The following is a 13802-nucleotide window of genomic DNA, read 5'->3' as shown; positions in this document are numbered from 1 at the left end:
GCTTCTGGCACACTGGCAAGTACACAAAAAGTAGGAAACAGTGTGAGCAACTGGGAGGAAGAAGTATGGCACTATTAAGAAAGCCAATGTTTCGTCACGAGAGGTATTGAATCAGAGAATACGAGTAACCTATGGAGGGAGTAACGGTGAATCTCTTAAGATACACAACGAGAGACATATCGCTTCTGCCAGACTGGCCACAGTAAGAAAAAGTGGCAGACTGGGTGAGCAAGTGGGACAAGTAACTATGACTCTCTTAAGGTAGCCAATGCCTCGTTACTATGGGTTTGGATTAAGAAATCTCGAATAACCCCTAGGAGGAGAAACGATGACACTTTTATGATACACAACTAGTGAATTATAGTTTCTGGCAGACAAAAGCTACACAAAAAGTAGTAGACTGTGTGAGCAACTGGGAGGAAGAAGTATTGCACTTTTAAGATAGCGACTTTTTCGTCACGAGAGGTATTGCATCAGAGAATACCAGTAACCTATGGAAGGAGTAACGATGAATCTCTTAAGATACACAACGAGTGACATATCCCTTCTGGCAGACTGGCCACAGTAAGAAAAAGTGGCAGACTGGGTGAGCAATTGGGACGAGTAACTATAACTCTCTTAAGGTAGCCAATGCCTCGTCACTACGGGTTTGGATTAAGAAATCTCGAATAACCCCTAGGAGGAGAAACGATGACCTTTTATGATACACAACTAGTGACATATCGCTTCTGGCAGACTGGCAAGTACACAGAAAGTAGTAAACTGTGTGAGCAACTGGGAGGAAGAAGTATTGCACTATTAAGATAGCGAATTTTTCGTCACGAGAGGTATTGCATCAGAGAATACCAGTAACCTATGGAAGGAGTAACGATGAATTTCTTAAGATACACAACGAGTGACATATCGCTTCTGGCAGACTGGCCACAGTAAGAAAAAGTGGCAGACTGGGTGAGCAATGGGGACGAGTAACTATGACTCCCTTAAGGTAGCCAATGCCTCGTTACTAGGGGTTTGGATTAAGAAATCTCGAATAACCTCTAGGAGGAGAAACGATGACTCTTTTATGATACACAACTAGTGACATATCGCTTCTGGCAGACTGGCAAGTACACAAAAAGTAGGAAACAGTGTGAGCAACTGGGTGGATGAAGTATGGCACTATTAAGAAAGCCAATGTTTCGTCACGAGAGGTATTGAATCAGAGAATACGAGTAACCTATGGAGAGAGTAACGATGAATCTATTAAGACACACAACGAGTGACATATCGCTTCTGGCAGACTGGCCACAGTAAGAAAAAGTGGCAGACTGGGTGAGCAATGGGGACGAGTAACTATGACTCCCTTAAGGTAGCCAATGCCTCGTTACTAGGAGTTTGGATTAAGAAATCTCGAATAACCCCTAGGAGGAGAAACGATGACTCTTTTATGATACACAACTAGTGACATATCGCTTCTGGCAGACTGGCAAGTACACAAAAAGTAGGAAACAGTATGAGCAACTGGGTGGAAGAAGTATGGCACTATTAAGAAAGCCAATGTTTCGTCACGAGAGGTATTGAATCAGAGAATACAAGTAACCTATGGAGGGAGTAACGATGAATCTCTTAAGATACACAACGAGTGACATATCGCTTGTGGCAGACTGGCCACAGTAAGAATAAGTGGCAGACTGGGTGAGCAATTGGGACGAGTAACTATGACTCTCTTAAGGTAGCCAATGCCTCGGTACTAGGGGTTTGGATTAAGAAATCTCGAATAACCCCTAGGAGGAGAAACGATGACACTTTTATGATACACAACTAGTGAATTATAGTTTCTGGCAGACAAAAACTACACAAAAAGTAGTAGACTGTGTGAGCAACTGGGAGGAAGAAGTATTGCACTATTAAGATAGCGAGTTTTTCGTCACGAGAGGTATTGAATCAGAGAATACCAGTAACCTATGGAAGGAGTAACGATGAATCTCTTAAGATACACAACGAGTGAAATATCGCTTCTGGCAGACTAACCACAGTAAGAATAAGTGGCAAACTGGGTGAGCAATTGGGACGAGTAACTATGACTCTCTTAAGGTAGCCAATGCCTCGTCACTACGGGTTTGGATTAAGAAATCTCGAATAACCCCTAGGAGGAGAAACGATGACTTTTTTATGATACACAACTAGTGACATATCGCTTCTGGCAGACTGGCAAGTACACAGAAAGTAGTAAACTGTGTGAGCAACTGGGAGGAAGAAGTATTGCACTATTAAGATAGCGAATTTTTCGTCACGAGAGGTATTGCATCAGAGAATACCAGTAACCTATGGAAGGAGTACCGATGAATTTCTTAAGATACACAACGAGTGACATATCGCTTCTGGCAGACTGGCCACAGTAAGAAAAAGTGGCAGACTGGGTGAGCAATTGGGACGAGTAACTATGACTCCCTTAAGGTAGCAAATGCCTCGTTACTATTGGTTTGGATTAAGAAATCTCGAATAACCCCTAGGAGGAGAAACGATGACACTTTTATGATACACAACTAGTGACATATCGCTTCTGGCAGACTGGCAAGTACACAAAAAGTAGTAAACTGTGTGAGCAACTGGGAGGAAGAAGTATTGCACTATTAAGATAGCGACTTTTTCGTCACGAGACGTATTGCATCAGAGAATAACAGTAACCTATGGAAGGAGTAACGATGAATCTCTTAAGATACACAACGAGTGACATATCGCTTCTGGCAGACTGGCCACAGTAAGAAAAAGTGGCAGACTGGGTGAGCAAATGGGACAAGTAACTATGACTCTCTTAAGGTAGCCAATGCCTCGTTACTATGGGTTTGGATTAAGAAATCTCGAATAACCCCTAGGAGGAGAAACGATGACACTTTTATGATACACAACTAGTGAATTATAGTTTCTGGCAGACAAAAGCTACACAAAAAGTAGTAGACTGTGTGAGCAACTGGGAGGAAGAAGTATTGCACTTTTAAGATAGCGACTTTTTCGTCACGAGAGGTATTGCATCAGAGAATACCAGTAACCTATGGAAGGAGTAACGATGAATCTCTTAAGATACACAACGAGTGACATATCGCTTCTGGCAGACTGGCCACAGTAAGAAAAAGTGGCAGACTGGGTGAGCAATTGGGACGAGTAACTATAACTCTCTTAAGGTAGCCAATGCCTCGTCACTACGGGTTTGGATTAAGAAATCTCGAATAACCCCTAGGAGGAGAAACGATGACTCTTTTATGATACACAACTAGTGACATATCGCTTCTGGCAGACTGGCAAGTACACAGAAAGTAGTAAACTGTGTGAGCAACTGGGAGGAAGAAGTATTGCACTATTAAGATAGCGAATTTTTCGTCACGAGAGGTATTGCATCAGAGAATACCAGTAACCTATGGAAGGAGTAACGATGAATTTCTTAAGATACACAACGAGTGACATATCGCTTCTGGCAGACTGGCCACAGTAAGAAAAAGTGGCAGACTGGGTGAGCAATGGGGACGAGTAACTATGACTCCCTTAAGGTAGCCAATGCCTCGTTACTAGTAGTTTGGATTAAGAAATCCCGAATAACCCCTAGGTAGGAGAAACGATGACTCTTTTATGATACACAACTAGTGACATATCGCTTCTGGCAGACTGGCAAGTACACAAAAAGTAGGAAACAGTGTGAGCAACTGGGTGGAAGAAGTATGGCACTATTAAGAAAGCCAATGTTTCGTCACGAGAGGTATTGAGTCAGAGAATACGAGTAACCTATGGAGGGAGTAACGATGAATCTCTTAAGATACACAACGAGTGACATATCGCTTCTGGCAGACTGGCCACAGTAAGAATAAGTGGCAGACTGGGTGAGCAATTGGGACGAGTAACTATGACTCTCTTAAGGTAGCCAATGCCTCGTTACTAGGGGTTTGGATTAAGAAATCTCGAATAACCCCTAGGAGGAGAAACGATGACACTTTTATGATACACAACTAGTGAATTATAGTTTCTGGCAGACAAAAACTACACAAAACGTAGTAGACTGTGTGAGCAACTGGGAGGAAGAAGTATTGCACTATTAAGATAGCGACTTTTTCGTCACGAGAGGTATTGAATCACAGAATACCAGTAACCTATGGAAGGAGTATCGATGAATCTCTTAAGATACACAACGAGTGAAATATCGCTTCTGGCAGACTGGCCACAGTAAGAATAAGTGGCAGACTGGGTGAGCAATTGGGACGAGTAACTATGACTCTCTTAAGGTAGCCAATGCCTCGTCACTATTGGTTTGGATTAAGAAATCTCGAATAACCCCTAGGAGGAGAAACGATGACACTTTTATGATACACAACTAGTGACATATCGCTTCTGGCAGACTGGCAAGTACACAAAAAGTAGTAAACTGTGTGAGCAACTGGGAGGAAGAAGTATTGCACTATTAAGATAGCGACTTTTTCTTCACGAGAGGTATTGCATCAGAGAATACCAGTAACCTATGGAAGGAGTAACGATGAATCTCTTAAGATACACAACGAGTGACATATCGCTTCTGGCAGACTGGCCACAGTAAGAAAAAGTGGCAGACTGGGTGAGCAAGTGGGACGAGTAACTATGACTCTCTTAAGGTAGCCAATGCCTCGTTACTAGGGGTTTGGATTAAGAAATCTCGAATAACCCCTAGGAGGAGAAACGATGACACTTTTATGATACACAACTAGTGACATATCGCTTCTGGCAGACTGGCAAGTACACAAAAAGTAGTAAACTGTGTGAGCAACTGGGAGGAAGAAGTATTGCACTATTAAGATAGCGACTTTTTCGTCACGAGACGTATTGCATCAGAGAATAACAGTAACCTATGGAAGGAGTAACGGTGAATCTCTTAAGATACACAACGAGAGACATATCGCTTCTGGCAGACTGGCCACAGTAAGAAAAAGTGGCAGACTGGGTGAGCAAGTGGGACGAGTAACTATGACTCTCTTAAGGTAGCCAATGCCTCGTTACTAGGGGTTTGGATTAAGAAATCTCGAATAACCCCTAGGAGGAGAAACGATGACACTTTTATGATACACAACTAGTGACATATCGCTTCTGGCAGACTGGCAAGTACACAAAAAGTAGTAAACTGTGTGAGCAACTGGGAGGAAGAAGTATTGCACTATTAAGATAGCGACTTTTTCGTCACGAGACGTATTGCATCAGAGAATACCAGTAACCTATGGAAGGAGTAACGATGAATCTCTTAAGATACACAACGAGTGACATATCGCTTCTGGCAGACTGGCCACAGTAAGAAAAAGTGGCAGACTGGGTGAGCAATTGGGACGAGTAACTATGACTCACTTAAGGTAGCCAATGCCTCGTCACTATTGGTTTGGATTAAGGAATCTCGAATAACCCCTAGGAGGAGAAACGATGACACTTTTATGATACACAACTAGTGACATATCGCTTCTGGCAGACTGGCAAGTACACAAAAAGTAGTAAACTGTGTGAGCAACTGGGAGGAAGAAGTATTGCACTATTAAGATAGCGCCTTTTGCGTCACGAGACGTATTGCATCAGAGAATAACAGTAACCTATGGAAGGAGTAACGGTGAATCTCTTAAGATACACAACGAGAGACATATCGCTTCTGCCAGACTGGCCACAGTAAGAAAAAGTGGCAGACTGGGTGAGCAAGTGGGACAAGTAACTATGACTCTCTTAAGGTAGCCAATGCCTCGTTACTATGGGTTTGGATTAAGAAATCTCGAATAACCCCTAGGAGGAGAAACGATGACACTTTTATGATACACAACTAGTGAATTATAGTTTCTGGCAGACAAAAGCTACACAAAAAGTAGTAGACTGTGTGAGCAACTGGGAGGAAGAAGTATTGCACTTTTAAGATAGCGACTTTTTCGTCACGAGAGGTATTGCATCAGAGAATACCAGTAACCTATGGAAGGAGTAACGATGAATCTCTTAAGATACACAACGAGTGACATATCGCTTCTGGCAGACTGGCCACAGTAAGAAAAAGTGGCAGACTGGGTGAGCAATTGGGACGAGTAACTATGACTCTCTTAAGGTAGCCAATGCCTCGTCACTATTGGTTTGGATTAAGAAATCTCGAATAACCCCTAGGAGGAGAAACGATGACACTTTTATGATACACAACTAGTGACATATCGCTTCTGGCAGACTGGCAAGTACACAAAAAGTAGTAAACTGTGTGAGCAACTGGGAGGAAGAAGTATTGCACTATTAAGATAGCGACTTTTTCGTCACGAGACGTATTGCATCAGAGAATAACAGTAACCTATGGAAGGAGTAACGATGAATCTCTTAAGATACACAACGAGTGACATATCGCTTCTGGCAGACTGGCCACAGTAAGAAAAAGTGGCAGACTGGGTGAGCAATGGGGACGAGTAACTATGACTCTCTTAAGGTAGCCAATGCCTCGTTACTAGGGGTTTGGATTAAGAAATCTCGAATAACCTCTAGGAGGAGAAACGATGACTCTTTTATGATACACAACTAGTGACATATCGCTTCTGGCAGACTGGCAAGTACACAAAAAGTAGGAAACAGTGTGAGCAACTGGGTGGATGAAGTATGGCACTATTAAGAAAGCCAATGTTTCGTCACGAGAGGTATTGAATCAGAGAATACGAGTAACCTATGGAGAGAGTAACGATGAATCTATTAAGACACACAACGAGTGACATATCGCTTCTGGCAGACTGGCCACAGTAAGAAAAAGTGGCAGACTGGGTGAGCAATGGGGACGAGTAACTATGACTCCCTTAAGGTAGCCAATGCCTCGTTACTAGGAGTTTGGATTAAGAAATCTCGAATAACCCCTAGGAGGAGAAACGATGACTCTTTTATGATACACAACTAGTGACATATCGCTTCTGGCAGACTGGCAAGTGCACAAAAAGTAGGAAAAAGTGTGAGCAACTGGGTGGAAGAAGTATGGCACTATTAAGAAAGCCAATGTTTCGTCACGAGAGGTATTGAATCAGAGAATACGAGTAACCTATGGAGGGAGTAACGATGAATCTATTAAGACACACAACGAGTGACATATCGCTTGTGGCAGACTGGCCACAGTAAGAATAAGTGGCAGACTGATTGAGCAATAGGGACGAGAAACTATGACTCTCTTAAGGTAGCCAATGCCTCGTTACTAGGGGTTTGGATTAAGAAATCTCGAATAACCAGTAGGAGGAGAAACGATGACACTTTTATGATACACAACTAGTGAATTATAGTATCTGGCAGACAAAAACTACACAAAAAGTAGTAGACTGTGTGAGCAACTGGGAGGAAGAAGTATTGCACTATTAAGATAGCGACTTTTTCGTCACGAGAGGTATTGAATCAGAGAATACCAGTAACCTATTGAAGGAGTAACGATGAATCTCTTAAGATACACAACAAGTGACATATCTCTTCTGGCAGACTGGCCACAGTAAGAATAATTGGCAGACTGGGTGAGCAATATGGACGAGTAACTATGACTCTCTTAAGGTAGCCAATGCCTCGTCACTAGGGGTTTGGATTAAGAAACCTCGAATAACCCCTAGGAGGAGAAACGATGTCACTTTTATGATACACAACTTGTGACATATCGCTTCTGGCAGACTGGCAAGTACACAAAAAGTAGTAAACTGTGTGAGCAACTGGGAGGAAGAAGTATTGCACTATTAAGATAGCGACTTTTTCTTCACGAGAGGTATTGCATCAGAGAATACCAGTAACCTATGGAAGGAGTAACGATGAATCTCTTAAGATACACAACGAGTGACATATCGCTTCTGGCAGACTGGCCACAGTAAGAAAAAGTGGCAGACTGAGTGAGCAAGTGGGACGAGTAACTATGACTCTCTTAAGGTAGCCAATGCCTCGTTACTAGGCGTTTGGATTAAGAAATCTCGAATAACCCCTAGGAGGAGAAACGATGACACTTTTATGATACACAACTAGTGACATATCGCTTCTGGCAGACTGGCAAGTACACAAAAAGTAGTAAACTGTGTGAGCAACTGGGAGGAAGAAGTATTGCACTATTAAGATAGCGTCTTTTTCGTCACGAGACGTATTGCATCAGAGAATACCAGTAACCTATGGAAGGAGTAACGATGAATCTCTTAAGATACACAACGAGTGACATATCGCTTCTGGCAGACTGGCCACAGTAAGAAAAAGTGGCAGACTGGGTGAGCAATTGGGACGAGTAACTATGATTCTCTTAAGGTAGCCAATGCCTTGTCACTAAGGGTTTGGATTAAGAAATCTCGAATAACCCTAGGAGGAGAAACGATGACTCTTTTATGATACACAACTAGTGACATATCGCTTCTGGTACACTGGCAAGTACACAAAAAGTAGGAAACAGTGTGAGCAACTGGGAGGAAGAAGTATGGCACTATTAAGAAAGCCAATGTTTCGTCACGAGAGGTATTGAATCAGAGAATACGAGTAACCTATGGAGGGAGTAACGGTGAATCTCTTAAGATACACAACGAGAGACATATCGCTTCTGCCAGTCTGGCCACAGTAAGAAAAAGTGGCAGACTGGGTGAGCAAGTGGGACAAGTAACTATGACTCTCTTAAGGTAGCCAATGCCTCGTTACTATGGGTTTGGATTAAGAAATCTCGAATAACCCCTAGGAGGAGAAACGATGACACTTTTATGATACACAACTAGTGAATTATAGTTTCTGGCAGACAAAAACTACACAAAAAGTAGTAGACTGTGTGAGCAACTGGGAGGAAGAAGTATTGCACTTTTAAGATAGCGACTTTTTCGTCACGAGAGGTATTGCATCAGAGAATACCAGTAACCTATGGAAGGAGTAACGATGAATCTCTTAAGATACACAACGAGTGACATATCGCTTCTGGCAGACTGGCCACAGTAAGAAAAAGTGGCAGACTGGGTGAGCAATTGGGACGAGTAACTATAACTCTCTTAAGGTAGCCAATGCCTCGTCACTACGGGTTTGGATTAAGAAATCTCGAATAACCCCTAGGAGGAGAAACGATGACTCTTTTATGATACACAACTAGTGACCTATCGCTTCTGGCAGACTGGCAAGTACACAGAAAGTAGTAAACTGTGTGAGCAACTGGGAGGAAGAAGTATTGCACTATTAAGATAGCGAATTTTTCGTCACGAGAGGTATTGCATCAGAGAATACCAGTAACCTATGGAAGGAGTAACGATGAATTTCTTAAGATACACAACGAGTGACATATCGCTTCTGGCAGACTGGCCACAGTAAGAAAAAGTGGCAGACTGGGTGAGCAATGGGGACGAGTAACTATGACTCCCTTAAGGTAGCCAATGCCTCGTTACTAGTAGTTTGGATTAAGAAATCCCGAATAACCCCTAGGAGGAGAAACGATGACACTTTTATGATACACAACTAGTGACATATCGCTTCTGGCAGACTGGCAAGCACACAAAAAGTAGGAAAAAGTGTGAGCAACTAGGTGGAAGAAGTATGGCACTATTAAGAAAGCCAATGTTTCGTCACGAGAGGTATTGAATCAAAGAATACGAGTAACCTATGGAGGGAGTAACGATGAATGTATTAAGACACACAACGAGTGACATATCGCTTCTGGCAGACTGGCCACAGTAAGAATAAGTGGCAGACTGATTGAGCAATAGGGACGAGAAACTATGACTCTCTTAAGGTAGCCAATGCCTCGTTACTAGGGGTTTGGATTAAGAAACCTCGAATAACCCCTAGGAGGAGAAACGATGACTCTTTTATGATACACAACTTGTGACATATCGCTTCTGGCAGACTGGCAAGTACACAAAAAGTAGTAAACTGTGTGAGCAACTGGGAGGAAGAAGTATTGCACTATTAAGATAGCGACTTTTTCTTCATGAGAGGTATTGCATCAGAGAATACCAGTAACCTATGGAAGGAGTAACGATGAATCTCTTAAGATACACAACGAGTGACATATCGCTTCTGGCAGACTGGCCACAGTAAGAAAAAGTGGCAGACTGGGTGAGCAAGTGGGACGAGTAACTATGACTCTCTTAAGGTAGCCAATGCCTCGTTACTAGGGGTTTGGATTAAGAAATCTCGAATAACCCCTAGGAGGAGAAACGATGACACTTTTATGATACACAACTAGTGACATATCGCTTCTGGCAGACTGGCAAGTACACAAAAAGTAGGAAACAGTGTGAGCAACTGGGAGGAAGAAGTATTGCACTATTAAGATAGCGACTTTTTCGTCACGAGACGTATTGCATCAGAGAATACCAGTAACCTATGGAAGGAGTAACGATGAATCTCTTAAGATACACAACGAGTGACATATCGCTTCTGGCAGACTGGCCCCAGTAAGAAAAAGTGGCAGACTGGGTGAGCAATTGGGACGAGTACCTATGACTCTCTTAAGGTAGCCAATGCCTCGTCACTAAGGGTTTGGATTAAGAAATCTCGAATAACCCTAGGAGGAGAAACGATGACTCTTTTATGATACACAACTAGTGACATATCGCTTCTGGCACACTGGCAAGTACACAAAAAGTAGGAAACAGTGTGAGCAACTGGGAGGAAGAAGTATGGCACTATTAAGAAAGCCAATGTTTCGTCACGAGAGGTATTGAATCAGAGAATACGAGTAAGCTGTGGAGGGAGTAACGGTGAATCTCTTAAGATACACAACGAGAGACATATCGCATCTGCCAGACTGGCCACAGTAAGAAAAAGTGGCAGACTGGGTGAGCAAGTGGGACAAGTAACTATGACTCTCTTAAGGTAGCCAATGCCTCGTTACTATGGGTTTGGATTAAGAAATCTGGAATAACCCCTAGGAGGAGAAACGATGACACTTTTATGATACACAACTAGTGAATTATAGTTTCTGGCAGACAAAAGCTACACAAAAAGTAGTAGACTGTGTGAGCAACTGGGAGGAAGAAGTATTGCACTTTTAAGATAGCGACTTTTTCGTCACGAGAGGTATTGCATCAGAGAATACCAGTAACCTATGGAAGGAGTAACGATGAATCTCTTAAGATACACAACGAGTGACATATCGCTTCTGGCAGACTGGCCACAGTAAGAAAAAGTGGCAGACTGGGTGAGCAATTGGGACGAGTAACTATAACTCTCTTAAGGTAGCCAATGCCTCGTCACTACGGGTTTGGATTAAGAAATCTCGAATAACCCCTAGGAGGAGAAACGATGACTCTTTTATGATACACAACTAGTGACATATCGCTTCTGGCAGACTGGCAAGTACACAGAAAGTAGTAAACTATGTGAGCAACTGGGAGGAAGAAGTATTGCACTATTAAGATAGCGAATTTTTCGTCACGAGAGGTATTGCATCAGAGAATACCAGTAACCTATGGAAGGAGTAACGATGAATTTCTTAAGATACACAACGAGTGACATATCGCTTCTGGCAGACTGGCCACAGTAAGAAAAAGTGGCAGACTGGGTGAGCAATGGGGACGAGTAACTATGACTCCCTCAAGGTAGCCAATGCCTCGTTACTAGTAGTTTGGATTAAGAAATCCCGAATAACCCCTAGGAGGAGAAACGATGACTCTTTTATGATACACAACTAGTGACATATCGCTTCTGGCAGACTGGCAAGTACACAAAAAGTAGGAAACAGTATGAGCAACTGGGTGGAAGAAGTATGGCACTATTAAGAAAGCCAATGTTTCGTCACGAGAGGTATTGAGTCAGAGAATACGAGTAACCTATGGAGGGAGTAACGATGAATCTCTTAAGATACACAACGAGTGACATATCGCTTCTGGCAGACTGGCCACAGTAAGAATAAGTGGCAGACTGGGTGAGCAATTGGGACGAGTAACTATGACTCTCTTAAGGTAGCCAATGCCTCGTTACTAGGGGTTTGGATTAAGAAATCTTGAATAACCCCTAGGAGGAGAAACGATGACACTTTTATGATACACAACTAGTGAATTATAGTTTCTGGCAGACAAAAACTACACAAAACGTAGTAGACTGTGTGAGCAACTGGGAGGAAGAAGTATTGCACTATTAAGATAGCGAGTTTTTCGTCACGAGAGGTATTGAATCAGAGAATACCAGTAACCTATGGAAAGAGTAACGATGAATCTCTTAAGATACACAACGAGTGAAATATCGCTTCTGGCAGACTGGCCACAGTAAGAATAATTGGCAGACTGGGTGAGCAATATGGACGAGTAACTATGACTCTCTTAAGGTAGCCAATGCCTCGTCACTAGGGGTTTGGATTAAGAAACCTCGAATAACCCCTAGGAGGAGAAACGATGACTCTTTTATGATACACAACTTGTGACATATCGCTTCTGGCAGACTGGCAAGTACACAAAAAATAGTAAACTGTGTGAGCAACTGGGAGGAAGAAGTATTGCACTATTAAGATAGCGACTTTTTCTTCACGAGAGGTATTGCATCAGAGAATACCAGTAACCTATGGAAGGAGTAACGATGAATCTCTTAAGATACACAACGAGTGACATATCGCTTCTGGCAGACTGGCCACAGTAAGAATAAGTGGCAGACTGGGTGAGCAATTGGGACGAGTAACTATGACTCTCTTAAGGTAGCCAATGCCTCGTTACTAGGGGTTTGGATTAAGAAATCTCGAATAACCAGTAGGAGGAGAAACGATGACACTTTTATGATACACAACTAGTGAATTATAGTATCTGGCAGACAAAAACTACACAAAAAGTAGTAGACTGTGTGAGCAACTGGGAGGAAGAAGTATTGCACTATTAAGATAGCGACTTTTTCGTCACGAGAGGTATTGAATCAGAGAATACCAGTAACCTATTGAAGGAGTAACGATGAATCTCTTAAGATACACAACAAGTGACATATCTCTTCTGGCAGACTGGCCACAGTAAGAATAATTGGCAGACTGGGTGAGCAATATGGACGAGTAACTATGACTCTCTTAAGGTAGCCAATGCCTCGTCACTAGGGGTTTGGATTAAGAAACCTCGAATAACCCCTAGGAGGAGAAACGATGACTCTTTTATGATACACAACTTGTGACATATCGCTTCTGGCAGACTGGCAAGTACACAAAAAGTAGTAAACTGTGTGAGCAACTGGGAGGAAGAAGTATTGCACTATTAAGATAGCGACTTTTTCTTCACGAGAGGTATTGCATCAGAGAATACCAGTAACCTATGGAAGGAGTAACGATGAATCTCTTAAGATACACAACGAGTGACATATCGCTTCTGGCAGACTGGCCACAGTAAGAAAAAGTGGCAGACTGGGTGAGCAAGTGGGACGAGTAACTATGACTCTCTTAAGGTAGCCAATGCCTCGTTACTAGGGGTTTGGATTAAGAAATCCCGAATAACCCCTAGGAGGAGAAACGATGACACTTTTATGATACACAACTAGTGACGTATCGCTTCTGGCAGACTGGCAAGTACACAAAAAGTAGTAAACTGTGTGAGCAACTGGGAGGAAGAAGTATTGCACTATTAAGATAGCGACTTTTTCGTCACGAGACGTATTGCATCAGGGAATACCAGTAACCTATGGAAGGAGTAACGATGAATCTCTTAAGATACACAACGAGTGACATATCGCTTCTGGCAGACTGGCCACAGTAAGAAAAAGTGGCAGACTGGGTGAGCAATTGGGACGAGTAACTATGACTCTCTTAAGGTAGCCAATGCCTCGTCACTAAGGGTTTGGATTAAGAAATCTCGAATAACCCTAGGAGGAGAAACGATGACTCTTTTATGATACACAACTAGTGACATATCGCTTCTGGCACACTGGCAAGT

Source organism: Schistocerca gregaria, unplaced genomic scaffold (assembly GCF_023897955.1).
Source record: "Schistocerca gregaria isolate iqSchGreg1 unplaced genomic scaffold, iqSchGreg1.2 ptg000304l, whole genome shotgun sequence".
Classification (NCBI taxonomy): Eukaryota; Metazoa; Arthropoda; class Insecta; order Orthoptera; family Acrididae; genus Schistocerca; species Schistocerca gregaria.
The sequence above is the reverse complement of the archived record's forward strand: the minus strand, read 5'-3'. Positions refer to the sequence as shown.